Source organism: Solenopsis invicta, chromosome 12 (assembly GCF_016802725.1).
Source record: "Solenopsis invicta isolate M01_SB chromosome 12, UNIL_Sinv_3.0, whole genome shotgun sequence".
Lineage (NCBI taxonomy): Eukaryota > Metazoa > Arthropoda > Insecta > Hymenoptera > Formicidae > Solenopsis > Solenopsis invicta.
In genome coordinates, this window is record NC_052675.1 from 5596304 (window position 1) to 5615060 (window position 18757).

Sequence of the window (18757 nt, forward strand, 5' to 3'; positions counted from 1 at the left end):
TCAACTCGCAAAAGCAAGAAACCGGGGAGGCAAACTAGATTGTCCAAAGCAAGGGGCTTAAGCCACGTCTCCGACATGGCGATAATGTCATATTGATTACGCGAGAAGTAATCCAGGAAGTCGCTAAAGTGGGGGAGAAGGGACTGACAGTTAACGTGACAGAGCCGAAGAGGAGAGCAGCGGCAGATGCACGTCAGGCCCTGCGAGCAGATGAAGGTTGGGTGGCAGTTCTACAGGCGGTCCCAAACGCGCTGCCAGAGGTAGCCGCGGGCGCACGGGGCCTGACAGCGGACGCCCGCCGCGGACGGGGCCTAGACGCCACAGATGAAGAAGTCGCCGCGGCCACAGCGCCCGATGCAGCGCACGAGGCGGCGACCGGAGGCGGGGGACCAGCCGTCAGACCGTTGAGATGCTCGCGATCACAAATCTTAATGGGCAAAGTGTTGGCGTGACGCCTGATGAAGACCAGGCCATTGCGAACCCAGGCGCGATGTAGTTTGCTATCCCGCACAGCATGCCTCGCCTCGCTGAAATTATTCCTAGTAGTTGATGTCAGCCTCTCGTTGACCTCGATTCTTGATCCGGAGAGCTCAGCCGACACCTCCGCGCCCTCGAGGACACCCTTGGTCCTCTTCCCATCAATCCACCGACTGCGCATCTCATTGGAAGAAAATCTGACAATAATAGGTCGCGGACGATTCCCCTTGGATGGGATGCGCGAGCAGGACAACGTACCGGGAGAGGCGGCGACCCCGAGTGCAGCGGCAACGTCCGCAACGACAGCGCAGGTATCCTCAGCGGGGAGCTCTTTCACAAAGAGAATGAGTTCGCTGTTGAGCTTGGCACGCTCAAGCGCGTCCAGCCGCTCCTCGATATCGCTCGATGGGGCGCACGCACGAAGGCCAGAAGGCAGCGCCTCCAAGACACGGACGCGGGCATCGAGGTCGGCCTGTCTCTCGTCGACCAGGCGCACGGACGCCGCCAGTTCCTCCGTCCTGGCCTCTATGGCGGCCAGGGACTGCTGGATGCCGCGCTCTAGGGAGGCCAACTGCGCCCTCATGGCGGGAAGCTCCCCCAGGCGATCTCGCATCACAGGCAGGTCCCGCAGCTGGCATTCAATGCCCTCGATCTTGGCCAGCATCACGGCGAGAAGATCCCTCACGGGGTCTGGCTGAGCGGACGCAGCCGCTGCCGCGCCATGGCCAATCGCCACGGGACCACGAGAGTCCGACAGGCGTCCAGGGAGGCCCTGCCCGCAGCATGTGGAGCAGGGAAACACCGAGGGGTCGGAAGACCCCGACTCGGAATCAAGCAGACCATGCGCGCAATCCTCGTGGAAGATGTGCTTTGGGTTGCGGTCGCAGCACAGGACATCAGAAGCGGAGATGAAACGCTTACAACTAGTGCAAACAAGCGGCATGGCGAAGAGAAACTGATTGGCGGACAACTTACGTTCGGACCAATGACGACGCGCGCAGGCAAGTGCGTCGGATATGAATAAACCTTAGAGCGGCGCGCGCAGACAGGCAGAGTGCGGCGCGCAAGAACGGACTCGAACAGCTGACGGTGGAAACTAGCACTGGTGAGCCGGTCCGAAGTGTGAGGTTAGGCGGCGGTGACCTGTGAAAAGCCGTAAAAGAAAAGCCGTGGCAGCTCAGGAAGCGCTCACCTTAGGAGTAGGCGTCAAGCAAGAAGCTCCTGACCGATGGATCTGCAACAAGTGGCCCCCGCAGGGCAGAAAGCGCTAGCAAAGTCTCGGAGATACAGGAGCAAAGAAAAAACGCGTTGAAGCTGTACTCACCAGAGAGAGAGAGAGAGAGAGAGAGAGAGAGAGAGAGAAAGAGAGAAAGAATACGGAGAGAAAGATGTGATTTAGTCAATCTTCAGACACATACTAACTTTAAGGGCAGAAGGCTCCAAAGCTCGTACAACGTGTTGTAAAAAATTTCGTACGTATGTTTTGAAGTATATATGTCTCCAAGCTCCAAGTTCCTTTCCTGGCAACCGCTCGGTTATTATTTTGAAGTCCAAGCTCCGGTTTCTCTGGCAGCCGGAGCTCGGACTTTGATTCGAGACCACAGTCAACCACTCACTTCTCCTTCCAGGATTGCGAGCACGCACAAAATTAAAAAAATGCAAAAGAATCAGAAACGGAAATACTGGGCCACGTCCACCCGCCGTCAAAAGCAGAGAAAAAAGAAACCCAGAAAACAAAACGCGGGAGCTCGCGTCCGTGTCGTTAGCCGCGAGAACACCACTGGCCGGTTGAAGCAAACGTAGCGCTCCTTCAGCGCCTTCACACCGTGTCCCAGGGGTGCGTTTAGAATGAACGTGTGCATCGATGTTTTATCTTTGTTGTTTACCAAATGTTAAACAAAGATAAAATGATGTCTGGGTGCACTTAGACGTTCATTCTGAACGCAGCCATGCAGACTCGCTACAAAACGCGTTTATTTAAACAATATCATTTCTTTATACAAGGTAATTCAAAATAACATATTGGTCCCGAAGCTGGCATATTTGTAATCAAATTCTGAGACAATTTTTTCTTTTGCAAAAATTTGTCTGGAGCTTAGTTTTCAAGTTACAAAAAAAATTATTAGGTGTTGGAATTAATTCGTAGCGTTTTTTTAGAGAGAAACAACGATTTATTCTAAGTTTAAATATAAAAATACATTACTAAAAATATTTTTCATCGCTTGCCACAACTTTTTCCCATCTTTCGGGTAAGAGACGGATACCCCGTCGAAAAAACGCTTCGTCCTTAGAGGCGATCCATGAATCAATCCAAGTTTTGCATTCTTCATAAGAAGTAAATTTCTCCGCGGACAAACCATGGGCCATCGACCGGAACAAGTGATAATCCGAAGGAGCAATATCTGGAGAATACGGCGGGTGGGTTAGGACTTCCCATTTCAGTGTTTGCAGGTACGTTTGCACTGGCTTTGCGACGTGCGGTCTAGCATTGTCGTGCAGCAAAATAATTTTTTCGTGCCTTTCGCTCCATTCCGGCCGTTTCTCCTTCAATGCCCGACTTAAGCGCATCAATTGCAGTTGGTAACGATCCCCAGTGATGGTTTCATTCGGATTCAGCAGTTCGTAGTAAACCACACCCCGTTGATCCCACCAAATGCAAAGAAGAAGCTTAGATCTATGAATATTACGTTTTGGTACTGATGATGATGGTTGTCCAGGCTTAACCCATGATTTTTTGCGCTTGGGGTTATCGTAATATATCCACTTTTCATCACCCGTAACAATCCGATGTAAAAAACTTTTTCTTTTGTACCGTTGAAGCAGTAACTCGCAAGTCAAAAAACGCCTTTCAACGTCCCTCGGCTTTAATTCGTATGGGATCCAATGTCCTTCCTTTTGGATCATCCTTAACGCTTTAAGTCGTTTTCCCACTGTTGAAAAGTCAACCCCCAACGATGTGGACAACTCTTCGAGCGTTTGAGTTGAGTTCTCCTCAAGTAATGTCTCCAATTCTTTGTCTTCAAACTTTTTTGGCTGTCCAGGTCGTTCCTTGTCTTCTAAGTCGAAATCACCGCTCTTGAATCGCGCAAACCACTTCCGACACGTTTATTCAGCTAAAGCTTGCTCACCGTAAACTTCTTCTAAAATCCTATGGCTTTCCGCAGCAGTTTTATGAAAGTAATGTAATAAAACTCCCCGCAAAAACACTTTATTTGGTATAAATTTAGACATATTTAAATAATTATAACTTGATGTTATTAACAACAAGTGAAAGTAAGATGTCGTAAAAATAACACCTAACCTAACAACTGATTTAAGATAAATTTGCTTCTGACGGTAAAAACAGAAAACTGTAGTATCCCCGCCATCTCTCGTAAAACGCTACGAATTATTTCCAACACCTAATAGTTAGCGTATGATGGGTTGGATACAAGTGGTAGACAGGGGCGGCGCGACTCACTGTTGCACGCGGGTGTTTCCGTGAAATGCTTCCTGCGCTCAAATGATTGACAAAAGTAAACGGCCAGAACATTCCTATTTAAACCTTCTCTCTCTCTCTTTCTCTGTCACTTTAATTATGCTACATTTAAATTGTCAAACTTTGATCTCTGTCATCCAGCCGTCAAATGTCGGGATAACCATGAAATCTTCAAGTTTACATTATTATAATGAATGTACATACGCCCGCGAATAATAAAATTTAATGCAAATTAAATTACTTAAATATCATTTGCAATTTAAAAGTAGTACTTTTAAACGCACAAAAAAAGAAGAAAGAAAAGAAAAAAGAGAGAAAAACCGGGGGGGGGGGGCTTTCGAACAAGTTTAAGCACGTTTACTCACGCACACGGCGATCAGCTTATTGTTTTCACGATGCGACAGTTTAATTTAAATTTGTCCTTTATCCATATCTATCCCTCAAAGTTGTTTCACATTTCATCACATTTACACTGTTTACTCTGCACATTATCGATAAACGCGGAACTACGCGACGAACCAATCGATCGAATTTATTAATTACTATTAATCACTATTCTGATTACTACAATCATTCGGTGCGTTAAAATTACTCGAAGAAACACATGTTTACGTTACGATCACACAACACGTGTTCACTCGACTATCAAGCAGTCGACTGGATGTTATTAGTTATGTCGTTATAAGAGTGTCGAACAATTGGTTAAAGCCTTATGTCAAAACACGGCAATTTAAAATATTGATTAATCTAATTTATACAATTTATTAAATTTATATAATTTATTAAAAAATGTTGCAAATGCATGTTTATCACTATTTGTTAAAAATTGTATGATTCATAAGTGACTCCTATATATAATTCTGACGCAAGATGGTGCTGCACTTACAGTGCGCTCAAAGTCTTTCACTTCTATTTTTCCTTCCTTACTAATTTTAAGACTTAAATATATTTGTAGAAAAAACTTGTAATTGATGGAATAATAATTTATGTACAAGTTAACGAATAATACAATTATTCCATGTGTATTAAACAAGCAATTAAAATGATAATGATAATCAATTAGTATATTAATCATTCTTTCGGCCAAAAGCAAGATAACTGCTTTTACTATTTTTTGATCAGCATGAATAGCTTGCATTGCTATATTTATAACAGCCCAAAAATAATAAGGATTTTTATGAGTTGATTTGTAGAAGAGCAGTTTGCTGTTGTATTTTTCTAATCGCGAAGGCGTACATATGTCATGGAGAGATGCGTTTTGCACAGAGAACGTTTAATTTAAAATGCGCGTTGAATAACGAAATATTGAGGTTTTTAATGCTGTTCAACGATTGTTCAATGCTTATTAACGTAATACACGTGAGATATCGCATAGAGAACGTATAATTTAAAACACTCGTTCAATAACGCAATAATTTGGTTTTTACTGCAGATCAACGCTGGTTCATTGCTTTTTAACAAAATATGAGTGAAATATCGCATAGAGAACGTTTTATATTTATTTGCGTTATAGAACGCAATATTATGGTTTTTATTGCAGATCAACAATTGTTCAATGCTTTTTAACAAAATATGAGTGAAATCTCGCATAGAGAACGTTTTATTTTTATTCGCAATATAGAACGCAATCTTTTGGTTTTTACTGCAGATCAACGTTTGGTCAATGCTTGTTAACGTAATACACGTGAGATATCGCTTAGAGATTGTTTTGTTCGTATTTCGCGTTGAATAACGAAATGTTTTGGTTTTTAATGCTGTTCAACGATTGTTCAGTGCTTATTAACGTAATACACGTGAAAGATCGCATAAAGAACGTTTAAATTAAAATGCGCGTTGAATAACGCAATAATTTGATTTTTACCGCAGATCAACGTTTGTTTAATGTTTTTTAACAAAATACGATTGAAATATCGCAAAGAGAACGTATTACTTTTATTCGTGTTATAGAACGCAATATTCTGGTCTTTACTCAGATCAACGCTTGTTCAATGCTTATAAACGTAATACAGGTGAGATATCGTCTAGAGTACATTTTATATGTATTTCGCGTTGAAAAACGCAATATTTTGGTTTTTACTGCAGAACACCGCTTGTTCAATGTTTTTTAACATAATACGAGTGAAATATCGCATAGAAAACGTTTTATTTGTATTCGCGTTATAGGACACAATATTTTGGTTTTTACTGCTGATAAACGCTTGTTTAATGCTTATTAACGTAATACAAGTGAGATATCGCCTAGAGAATGTTTTATTTTTATTTTTCGTTGAATAACGCAATATTTTGGTTTTTACTGCTGATCAACGCTTGTTCAATGCTTATTAACGTAAAAAAATTGAGATATCGGATAGAGAACGTTTAATTTAAATTGACGTTGAAAAACGCAATAATTTGGTTTTGACTGCAGGTCAAATTGTTCAATGCTTTTTAACAAAATACGAGTGAAATATAGCATAGAGAACGATTTGAACTTATTCGCGTTATAGAACGCAGTATTTTGGTTTATACTGCTGATCAACGCTTGTTCAATGCTTATTAACGTAATACACGTGAGATATTATATAGAGTACGTTTAATTTAAAATGCGCGTTGAATAACGCAATTATATGGTTTTTACTGCCGAACAACGCTTGTTCAATGCTTTTTAACAAAATACGAGTGAAATATCGCATAGAAAACGTTTTATTTTATTCGCGATATAGAACGCAATATTTTGGTGTTTACTGCAGATCAACGCTTGTTCAATGCTTTTTAATATAATACGAGTGAAATATCGCAAAGAAAACGTTTTATTTTTATGAGGGTTATAAAACACAATATTCTGGTTTTTCCTGCAGATCAATGTTTGTTCAATGCTTTTTAACATAATATAAGCAAAATATTGCATAGAAAACGTTTTATTTACATTTGCATTATAGAACAAAACATTTTAGTTTTTACTTCTGATCAACGCTTGTTTAATGCTTACTAGCGTAATACACGTGAGATGTTGCATAGAGAACCTTTTATTTATATTTGCGTTGTAAAACGCAATATTTTTGTTTTTATTGCTGATCAACGGTTGTTCAATGCTTATTAACGTAATACACGTGTCATATCGCCTAGAGATTGTTTTATTCGTATTTCTCGTTGAATAACGTAACATTTTGCTTTTTAACGTTGTTCAACGATTATTCAATAATTATTCATGTAATACACTTAAAATATCGCATAAAAAACGTTTAAATTAAAATGCGTGATGAATAACGCAATTATTTAGTTTTTACTGCAGATCAACGCTTGTTCAATGCTTTTTAACAAAATACAAGTCAAATATCGCATAGGGAACGTTTCATTTTTGTTTGCATTATAGAACGTAATATTCTTGTTTTTACTGCTGATCAACGCTTGTTCAATGCTTATTAACGTAATACACGTGTCATATCGCCTAGAGATCGTTTTACTCGTAGATCGAGTTAAATAACGAAATATTTTGGTTTTTAATGCTGTTCAACGATTATTTAACGATTATTAACGTAATACACTTGAAATATCGCATAAAAAACCTATAAATTAAATTGCGCGTTGAATAACGGAATTATTTGTTTTTCACTGCAGATCATTGCTTGTTCAATGCTTTTTAACAAAATACGGGTCAAATATCGCATATAGAATGTTTTATTTTTATTCGCATTATAGAACGCAATATTTTGGTTTTTCCTGCAGATCAACGCTTGTTCAATGTTTATTAACGTAATACACGTGAGATATCGCATAGAGAACGTATAATTTAAAATGCTCGTTGAATAACGCAATAATTTTGTTTTTACTGCAGAATAACTCTTGTTCAATGCTTTTTAACAAAATACGAGTGAAATATCGCATAGAAAACGTTTTATTTTTATTCGAGTTGTTGTAGCCTCATAAGCTACCTTAATTGTCTTGCATATCCGCTTAGCAACAATCACGCCACGAGCGCTCGTTGCACCGGAAATGCAAGATTGCGGAATTTGTCAATCGCGCGAGCAGCGTAAGCATCGCACGATTGACGCGAGCATGACCATATATGGTCACCGCGAGGGCCTAATGCCCCACCATATCAATAATACAGAAACTATAAGTTAGGCTGCTTAATTATGGGCAGCGGGAGATTCTTATGAAAAGCACGAACGGCACGCGCGCGCTCCGCGATAAGTCGGACACCAGACACCCCGCAAACCATCCAGCGGCCGAGTGCGCGACAACGCGTGATCCGTGCACCGCGATTTGATTGTATTAAGAGGAAAAACGTTTATAATAAAGTTTGGGGAATAAAAGTGTCAGTAAAAAAGGTGAAAAGTGTTATTTGCCACCCCGCGCGTCTTCCTCCAAGTATCCTCCTCGTGGGTCCTAACCCTTCAGACGGACCGAATCCCAAAAAGTTTATCTTGTTGCACCCGCCGGTACAACTATAACTCATAGAACGCAATATTTTTTTTTATTGCAGACCAACGCTTGTTCAATGCTTTTTAACAAAATACGAGTGAAATATTCCATAGAGAACATTTTACTCTTATTTGCGTTATAACGCAATATTTTGGTTTTTACTGCAGATCAACGCTTGTTCAATGCTTATTAACATAATATACGTGAGATATTGCAGAGAGAACGTTTTATTAATATTGGCGTTGTAAAACGCAATATTTTTGTTTTTACTGCTGATCAACGCTTGTTCAATGCTTATTAACGTAATACACTTGTCATATCGCCAATAGATCGTTTTACTCGTATTTCACGTTGAATAACCAAATACTTTGTTTTTTAATGCTGTTCAACGATTATTCAATGATTAATTACGTAATACACTTCAAATATCGCATAAAAAACGTTTAAATTAAAATGCGCGTTGAATAGCGGAATTATTTGACTTTTACTGCAGATCAACGCTGGTTCAATGCCTTTTAACATAATACGAGTGAAATATCGCATAGAGAATGTTTTATGTTTATTCGTATAGTAGAACGCAATATTTTCGATTTTATTGCATATCAACGCTTGTTCAATGCTTATTAACGTAATCCACGTGAGATATCGCATAGAGAATGTATAATTTAAAATGCTTGTTGAATAACGCAATAACTTGGTTTTTACTGCAGATCAACTCTTGTCTAATGCTTTTCAACAAAATACGAGTGAAATATCGCATAGAGAACGTTTTATTTTTATTTGAGTTATAGAACGCAATATTTTGGTTTTTATTGCAGATCAACGCTTGTTTAATGCTCATTAACGTAATACACGTGAGATATTGCCTAGAGATCGTTATATTCGTATTTCGCGTTGAATAACGAAATATTTTGGTTTTTAATGCTGTTCAACGATTGTTCAGTGCTAACGTAAGACACGTGAGATATTGCATAGAAAACGTTTAAATTAAAATGCGCGTTGACTAACGCAATAATTTGGTTTTTACTGCAGATCAACGCTTGTTCAATGCTTTATAACAAAATACGAGTGAAATATCGCTTAGAGAACGTTTTATTTTTATTCGCATTAAGAGGATGCTATACTGACGGGAATTACCGACCATTACAGTGTTCATTAATTTTCGAATTGGCTTTACAGATCGCAAAATCCTTTTGCAAAATAAAAGTACGCACCAAAACAAAGTGTGCTCTGGTAAATTTTATGAGTAAATCGACCAAAAAGTTAAAAATTCATTTATTTTCGACTCGTAGATCTGTCAACCAAGGTTAATTTATGTCATTTACTAACGCTCTGTAGCTCGTATGTATAAAATGAGACCAGGGCGGACTTCAGAAAACTCTAACAAACAACACTGACTGTGTATCGTTTCAGTCAACAACGTAACAAAAAAGTTTAATAGGTGAACAGCTGTACGTGTCCAAATTTCGCTTAGCGCACGTAAACGATGGCAAGAAGAGCAGTGGCTGTAGTTCATAGGTTCTTTCGCAGATGGCGCTATAATCGGATCAAGTGCGTTCGGTAAAATAGCGGCTTGCTCGCCTGAGGATTTATGGGTTCGATCATGTTCATGTCGCTTTTGATGAATAAAAATGAGTTTTCCATCGATTGGTCAGCTTTCAATTTGCCTCAAACTAAATAAATAAATAAATAACTTAATTAATTTCCATAAATATAACATGCGAAAATTAGGCACATACAAACGCATCTCGAGCCTCATTCGCGAAAAAAGATATGTATGCATGCGTGTGTGCCTGTGCGCGCGCACGCGCGCTAAGCAAAATTTACACGTACAGCTTACGTGTTAAACTTTTTTGTTACGTTTTTGATTGGAATGACACTCAGTCAGGGTTGTTTGTTAGAGTTTTCTGAAGTCCGCGCTGGTCTCATTTCATACATACGAGCTACAGAACGTCAGTAAATGATAAAAGTTAATCGCGATTCACATCCACGAGTTGAAAATACATAAAAAAATTTTTGTCTTATATACGAAACAACAGTATTGCGTGTTTGTATTATATATACATATATATATTAATTATATATATATATATATATATATATAAATTTTATATATATATATATATATATATATATATATATATATATATATTAATTATATATGTGTATATGTATGTATGTATGTATAATTAAATGAATTAATTACATGTACTTTTGTTCCAATGTACTTTTAATATAGAAAAAAGGTTGAAAAATTGATGAATTGGTTTTCTGTACGTTAAGATAATTTTTATTTAGAAAAATACAAAAAAATCGCCACAATTTATGTCTGGGTCGGCGGCGGCGGGTTGTACACCTAAGTCGGCGGCGGCGGATTGTACGCCTGGGTCGCGGGGGAGGAGGGGTGTACGCCTGGGTCGGCAGCGGCGGATTGTACGTCTGGGTCGGCAGAGGAGGGGTGTACCCTAGGGTCGACGGCGGCGGGTTATACATCTGGGTCGGCGGTGGCGGATTGTACGCCTGGGTCGGCGTAGGAGGGGTGTACGCCTGGGTCGGCAGCGGCGGATTGTACGTTTGCGTCGGCAGAGGAGGGGTGTACGCCAGGGTCGACGGCGGCGGGTTATACACCTGGGTCGGCGGTGGCGGGTTGTACGCCTGGGTCGGAGGCGGCGGGTTGTACACCTGGGTCGGCGGCGGCGGGTTGTACGCCTGAGTGTGCGGCGGTGGATTGTACGCCTGAGTCGGCGGCGGCGGATAGTACGCCTGAGTCGGCGGCGGCGGATAGTACGCCTGAGTCGGCGGCGGCGGATGGTACGCCTGAGTCGGCGGCGGCGGATAGTACGTCTGAGTCGGCGGCGGCGGCGGATAGTACGCCTGAGTCGGCGTCGGCGGATAGTACACCTGGGTGGACGGCGGCGGCGGCGGCGGCGGATAGTATACCTGGGTGGGCGGCGGCGGATTGGACGCCTCAGTAAAAGGCGGATGATTTTTTATTGGTGGCGCGTCTACAGATCCTCCACCATATCCTGCACCACCAACATATCCTGCAAAAAACGTTGAAAACATATTAAAGTTTCCGTTTTTTTTTTTAGGTTGCATATACTGACCTTCTTTTTTCGCCTGTTGCAACGCGCGCCGAAACATGTTCTTCATTTGCTGCAAAAAGAAACATTAGTATGTGTATATGCGCGCACACACGTACCCACGCACACATACATACATATACACTGTTTCGTTACTATCATACGCGCAAGCGCGCATGTGTGTACGATTGTAGCAAAGCAGTCATATATATATATATATATATATATATATATATATATAGGCAACTCCATTGACTTTAGGACAAGAATTTTCTGGATATATAACACAAATTGAAAATTCTATTACACGAATTGCTAAGTCGTGTAATTGCTGCTAATAATATCATAAATGCACTTTTTATGATTTTTTTCTACTGTAATATTTTCTATATTGCTAAAATTAGAATGTTCTGTACTATTTATAATATTAATGATCAGTCTTATTAATTTATATTGCCATATTTAATGTATCTCCTAACGTCTATTTAGATCCCAAATGCTTTTTTTTATTCCGGGATAGGTAAGGCTTCAATTATTTCTCTTAGTAATTTACCTGAGCAAGATCTAGGATTAATTATTTATTAAATCAATTACTTAGCAGCAATTACACGACTTAGCAAGTCGTGTAATAAAATTTCTCTCTCCCCCCCATCCCTCTGTCAGTCTGTCTGTCTATCTATCTCCCTTTGTGTGCGTAGGCATGTGTTTAATTTTTTATATTTATATTGTATTACCTTGTGCGTTATTACTGGCGGTGGCGGTGCTCGTGATCGCGGCGCCCGGTGTCTCATATTTTGCGAGTATCCCATGAGACACGGCGTCGGCATACGCTGGCCGCTCATGGGATACTCGTTTGACAAAATATATTTTGGAAGACTACGTTCCGCCGATGGTAGCAGCGGTGGCGATGATGACGGCGGCGGCGGCGGCGGTGGCGGCGATGATGACGGCGGCGGCGGCGGTGGCGGCGATGGCGATGCAGGCGGTAGTGGCGGAGGCGGTAGTGGTGGTGACGGTGGCGGTGGCTGTGGCGAAACATGCTTTTTTTTTGTATCACCACAGCCAGCGCATTCAGCCCTCGAAACTAACCGTGAAATGACACCTTCACTTTTTGCTGAAATACAAACACAAACATTAAAAATTAGAAAAAGATAAAAAAAGATTTATTTATAACTCGACTTCTGAGAGGATTCCTTCTACAAAATTTTACTGATAACTCTAATGTTATTCCAAAGGTGTGTGCAAATTTTAAAAAAAAGGACTCTCTTAGAAGCCGAAATACAAATTATTAAAGTCGACAATTTTCAATTCATAGTCCAGTTGTATTCGAGCGAGTCGATCGGCGAGAAGATACCGCGAGGCGAATGTCGCGGATGAGAGATTTAGCACGCCTCGCCATTTCTTCTCGATAGCTTTTTGTCTCGCTCGTGTACAACTCGGGCACAGGCACAAGGCTCAAATAAATTTATTTTTTTTTTATTGTACAGTCGTGGTCATTAGAGTTGCAACACTTTTTCTTTGATGGATTTTGGAATGTAGACTTGTTCATCGAGCGGCAAACGTAATTTGTTCTTACGTGCAGATTTAACAAATTACGTTCGCCGTTCGATGAGCAAGTCTACATTCCAAAAACCATCGAACAAAAAGTGTTGCAACTCTAATGACCGCGACTGTGCACTACTATAAATGTAGGGTAAGGTCTACTTACATTTCCTCGTCGTCATTGTCGTCTTCGTACGAAGTGTGCCCTCTCTTATGGCCTCTTTGCCCTCTTTTGATTTCCCTTTCTGCATTTTCTTCTTCAGCTCGATCTTCATCTCTCTCTCTCTCTCTCTCTCTCTCTCTCTTTGTAAGCTTCCAGAGCTCCCCTCTCTCTGAGGGGAGACTACAACGTGATACCAATCGATTTTGTCGAAACTCCGTGTATCGATAAAGTATCATGTCAAGTGTTTCAGGGTAAACGGATAAGACGCACTTCTCAAGCGTTCGCGAGAATATCGAGATTAAAGAACCCCAAGCGCTATATTAACACATGGTGTAGAGCATAAAATCGAAGAGAGCGTAGCTCAGCGGTTAAGTACTAGACTCGTAACGGCAACGTTGCTGGTTCGAGTCTCGATATTTTTTTTTTTTTTTTTTTACAAGGAAATGTAATTATTAACATATTATTAATATATTATTATTAATACATCACCAACTGTCTGCTCCCATTTTTGAAAACATGTTACGATATGCATGGTTTGCATCAAAATTAACAGATGAGAGAGAAGTTTTCATGAATGTCAACGAAGTATGTTTTCCGTTAGACATTTTAAAAAAGTCATGCGATTGTAAAAATGTAGGTATAATATGTTTTACCGTTATGTGTAAAATATGGTTTTTCTGTAGTAATATTTAGTTGAGCATAAGCACTTTGATTGCTGGTACCTTGGTCACATGTAAGAAGTTTTACGTCAGCTCCTGCTTCGTTTAGTCTATCTAGACATTCTTTTACTAATATCACTATTTCCTCTGCTTTCATACATTTTCCTGGTAGAAAGTATGCTAGAGGCTGACGCCATGGATGATGCGCATTCAAACTATCCAAACAGAATACAAGAACACTTTTACTTCTTTCGGATTTTCTTCCTAAAGGTCCAAGATCAACAAGACCTTCTATTTGATCTAATTTCTGCGAATATTCCTCATAACTTTTTATAGACATTTCATCCCATTTTAGAGCGCACACTCTTTCTTCTAATGGAAGCTGAGAAAGTTTGTCTTTCAATTTTTTAAATATAAAGTCACAAAATCCTGATATTATATCATGTTCTTCCAGCCACTTTCGAATTGTTCGCTGTCCCAGTAAATTACAACCTGCTTTTCTTAAACGACAGAATGCAGAAGGCGAATAATAATACAATTGCTTTGCAAGATTTTTTTCTTCTTGTGTGTATGGTGTACGTGGCTGATGTAGCTGCAAATTTATCATAGTTTTTGCAATGGGATATAGGTCTTGTTTATTTATTAATTGTTTTACCAACTTTTTATTTTGCTTTTGTGTTTTTGGTATTCTATATCTTCGAGCTGTACACCCAAGGACTTTGATTCTGTCCATGGGGAAATTTTCCAAACTAAGATGTCACCACTTTCTACATACTCGCAGTTCATGATTAATGAAACGACTAAAGCTTATTGGTCGTTACGTTAATCATGAACTGTATGTATATAGAAAGATAGCGACTTCTCAGTTTGGAAAATTTCCCCATGGACAGAATCAAAGTCCTTGGGTGTACGTAATTTATATTTTAAAGATCTTATATGATTTTGTAATCGACTTATCTTACGTTGTAAAAACTTAACAATATTTGAATTATTTACATTTTTATGATCGTTATTTTGTTCTTGTTTGTTGTTTTGTTTCTTATTTCTTATATTTTCTTTATTTTCTGAATTTTTGTTATGCATAGGTGACTTAAGATGTGTCCATTTGTTATTATCTTCTTCCTCTGAGCTGTCACAATCATTCAGCCATGATTTATATGTTTTTATTGGAGGCTCTTTTAATTGCTCTTCAATCGACATATTATCGGAAATGAATGTAAGTGCAGATGTAATGTTCATTTCATTATTTTTAGATTGTGACTGTCTCGTGATATTTTCAGCTCAATATGCCTCTGTTTTATTTAAATTTTTTCTTTTTCTATTATATGTTTTAAAATTGTTTTCAGCGACTTTGAATTCAAATGGGACTAGCATTGAACTTTGAGAAACGTTCTGTACATAATTAGGCGCAATAACCGTTGAGGTTTTTTTACGCATATCTGGCTCAAGGTGTAGCCATTCGCTAATATCTTCGTTTGAGTTGTCAAAATTCAGCTTTGATATATAAGTTTTTAGTGGAGGCTCTTGTAATTGCTCTTGAATTGAAATATTATCGGAAATTGATGTAAGTGCAGATGCAACGTTTGTCTCATCATTTTCAGATTCTGACTGCCTTGTAATATTATCAGCTTGATATTCTTCTGCTTCATTTAAATTTGTTCTTTTTCTGTTATCTCTTTTGGAGTTTTGTACACTTAAGTCAAATGGGACTGGCACTGCATCCTTTTTTAATCGCTTCATTTTACTGTTTGGATTAAATGAATCTGCAGTGAAATGATTTTCGCACAATCCGGCACGTCGAAGAGAAAGACGAGGCCATTTTTCCAGATTAGTGTTTCCTACAATAAAGTAATAAAATGGAAAGATTGAGAATTACAGTTAGATAATTGTATATGAAATCTGCCCCCACGCCGAAATAGATTTATCAGATGTCAATCTAACCTTCTATGAAAGAACAATTTTCTCCTTTCTTCAATCTTGAATAATTCGGTGAATATAATTCGTACAACGCTCAACCAAAACGTAAATTAAAGGTAAAGATTTACGCTTTCGAATGCTGTAAACCACATTTGCGTGCAATTTTTATTTCACGCCGTGGAGCTGTGCAAAGTTTGTAATATATTTTGAGATTTGACGCAGTCCCATTTGAATCCGCGTTACTTCGTAAAAAATCTATAAATTGTTTAATGACTTATCAATCTCAAAACTAGAGATTTCAAGCTTTAAAATGCTTTTTTAAAAAATTTTTACAATTATTTTTGACAAAGTTACACTTTCTTGAATTACACCTGTTTTTTGGATTCAGAATGATCCCTTAATTTTGGCGTCGAGTGTATTTTATTTTATTTATTGTTCATAATGGAATATTAAAAAATTCGAGTTTTATATGTATATAAAAAATAATACAATTATATATAGATTATAAAAAAAAACAATGAAAGTTGATTTAACTAGTTAATTGTGTTAGAATTGTATTTGTCTTGCTTTAAAAAAAAATAATAAATATAAAATTAATTTTACATATTATCTTTATTAACTGTTTATACATCATAGTAAAAATATTAGGATAATGTGAAATAGTTAATACACAAAATATTCTACTTAATATTTCTGCAGGTCTTTTAATTTTTGAGAAGTATTGATCATGAGATAGATAATAAATTACTACAGTGTTCGGGACCATCAGAATTCCAGAGCATCACGCTTATAACGCGTGGCCGCGTTCTTCCCGCTCGCGCGGCGAAACGTTGTTCGCGAGCGGGAAATCTATGCTGTTGCCAAGTAGCCACATTCCATTTTCGGCAAACAATAACAGCGAGCCTTCTCGAGAGATCTACGGAAATCGGTGACCGTCACATATTTACCGAATTCCTGCCAGGATCTTTCGAGGGGGATCGTTGCTTATATAAGGCACAACGCGCGCGCAAGTCGCATTCCGAGGTAACTTAGAGCTGACTTCTAATCGACGCGTACTTGTTCAAATCGGCATTCGTCTCCCGGTCAAAATTTTGGTTAACGTTCTTAACTCGTTATACTGTTACACTATTAGGGAGTGCAAAATAAAAATAACTCAGTTCTTCGTTAACACGACGCTTTATTTCGAGCCTACGGTGTTGTCTTCTCCCGCCGCTCTTCCTTATTCACCGCCACTCGCTCTCCCTACAACTCCACTCGCGCACATTCGTTGTGTCGCGATAACGGTAATCGTACTATCGGATATTGTTGACACGATACAGATACGTGTCAACAATATCCGATAGTACGATTACCGTTATCGCGACATGTTAATAGTAGAACTTATAAATGTTATATTGATTACATTCCAAGTTTTATTAGATATTTTATAGTGAAATGTTATTATTGCGAATGTGCTAATGGTAATCGTACTATCGGATGCTGTTCATACGTATTTGCAGTAATTTATTATTTGTAATAGTCGAAATCTCTCAAAAATTATAAGACCTGCAGAAATATTATTTTATAATAGATAAATAATGGTGAAATAATGGATTTCTTTTTCCTCAACCTAATATTAAGTAGAATATTTTGTGTTAAAAATGTAAATCTTGTGATTAATAATGATAATAATGATAATATTAAGAATAAAGATGTAATTGTATTATTTTTTATATACATATAAAACTCAAATCATTTAATATAATAGAAAAATTACATTATTATAAAAAATAAATAAACTAAAATAACATATATTAGAAAGTACGTAGATTAAAGAGTCACATTAATTTTATGCATAAAAACTTAAAAAAATTATATTATCAATATTGAACATTGACGCTTGTCTTTAAAAAAATCTGAAAAAATTGAGGTAAATAATGTTGGAAAGATGTTGCAACCAAAAAAATATGAAAAAAGTCACTTAAAAATTTCAATAAAAAATCTACAATTTTAAACTTTTTAAATTTTTTAAAATTAAAACTTGAAATTTCTAGATATGTAGCTTGATGACTAAAACATCAGTGATTTTTTTCATAATTTTTTAAGAATAAAAAGAATAGAAAAAAATAAAATTAAATAATTATGTTTTTATTTGTCACTATCGCAATAGCAAGGATACAGGGTTAAAATTTGATGAAAATTGTTCTTTCATCAAGGGTTAAAAATTGACGTACAATAATACATCTATTTTGGAGTGGGGGCAGATTTCATAAACAAATCCAGCTATACCCTTTATTTATACTATTATTCAAAACAAATATTTAAAAATAAAATCTTTATAACCAAGTCGATTTTTTATGCTATTAAAAATTAAAACAGTTTGCCATAAGCGAGCAATGTAATAATAATACCGCAGCATCACGATCGTAAGCGCGTGAGGTAGTTATAGGACATCGCAAGTCCGCATCACATTATTTTATACTTTCTCTTTCGATCGTGCGTCCTGCAAAAAGATGCAGAATTGTGCGCGTCTTGCTACCTTGAGACATGTATCGGACTGATAGGAATGAGATCTATCGCCGCGCGGCGCACGGCTGCCGTACACACACAAAGCCGTGCACGTACATGCACGCACCGGCTTAAAAAATACAACAGCCTGTTATTCGACATAATTTTGACACATTGCAACCTTTATCAATGTGCAACTTACAATATTTTTCTATCTGATCACATTTGTAAAAATTATTTCGATAACGTACAACTGTTGTTTCGTAAACAATTAATTCCTTTTTATTATTATGCGATCATAAGAAAAACAAGATTTAAGAATACTAAAAATAAAGAAATATAAAAAACGTGTGAATTGAGTTAGGCAACACTGAAGCAAAAATGGTCTCTTTTGCTTTAATGTTGAATAATTCAGTGAATAAAAATCGTACAAAGCTCAACAAAATCGCAAATTAAAGCTAATGATGTAAACCGCATTCACGTTTTTGTTCTATTAAAAATGAACAATTTTGTAGGCGCTTGATAAGATTTTTAACTTGTCTGTAAA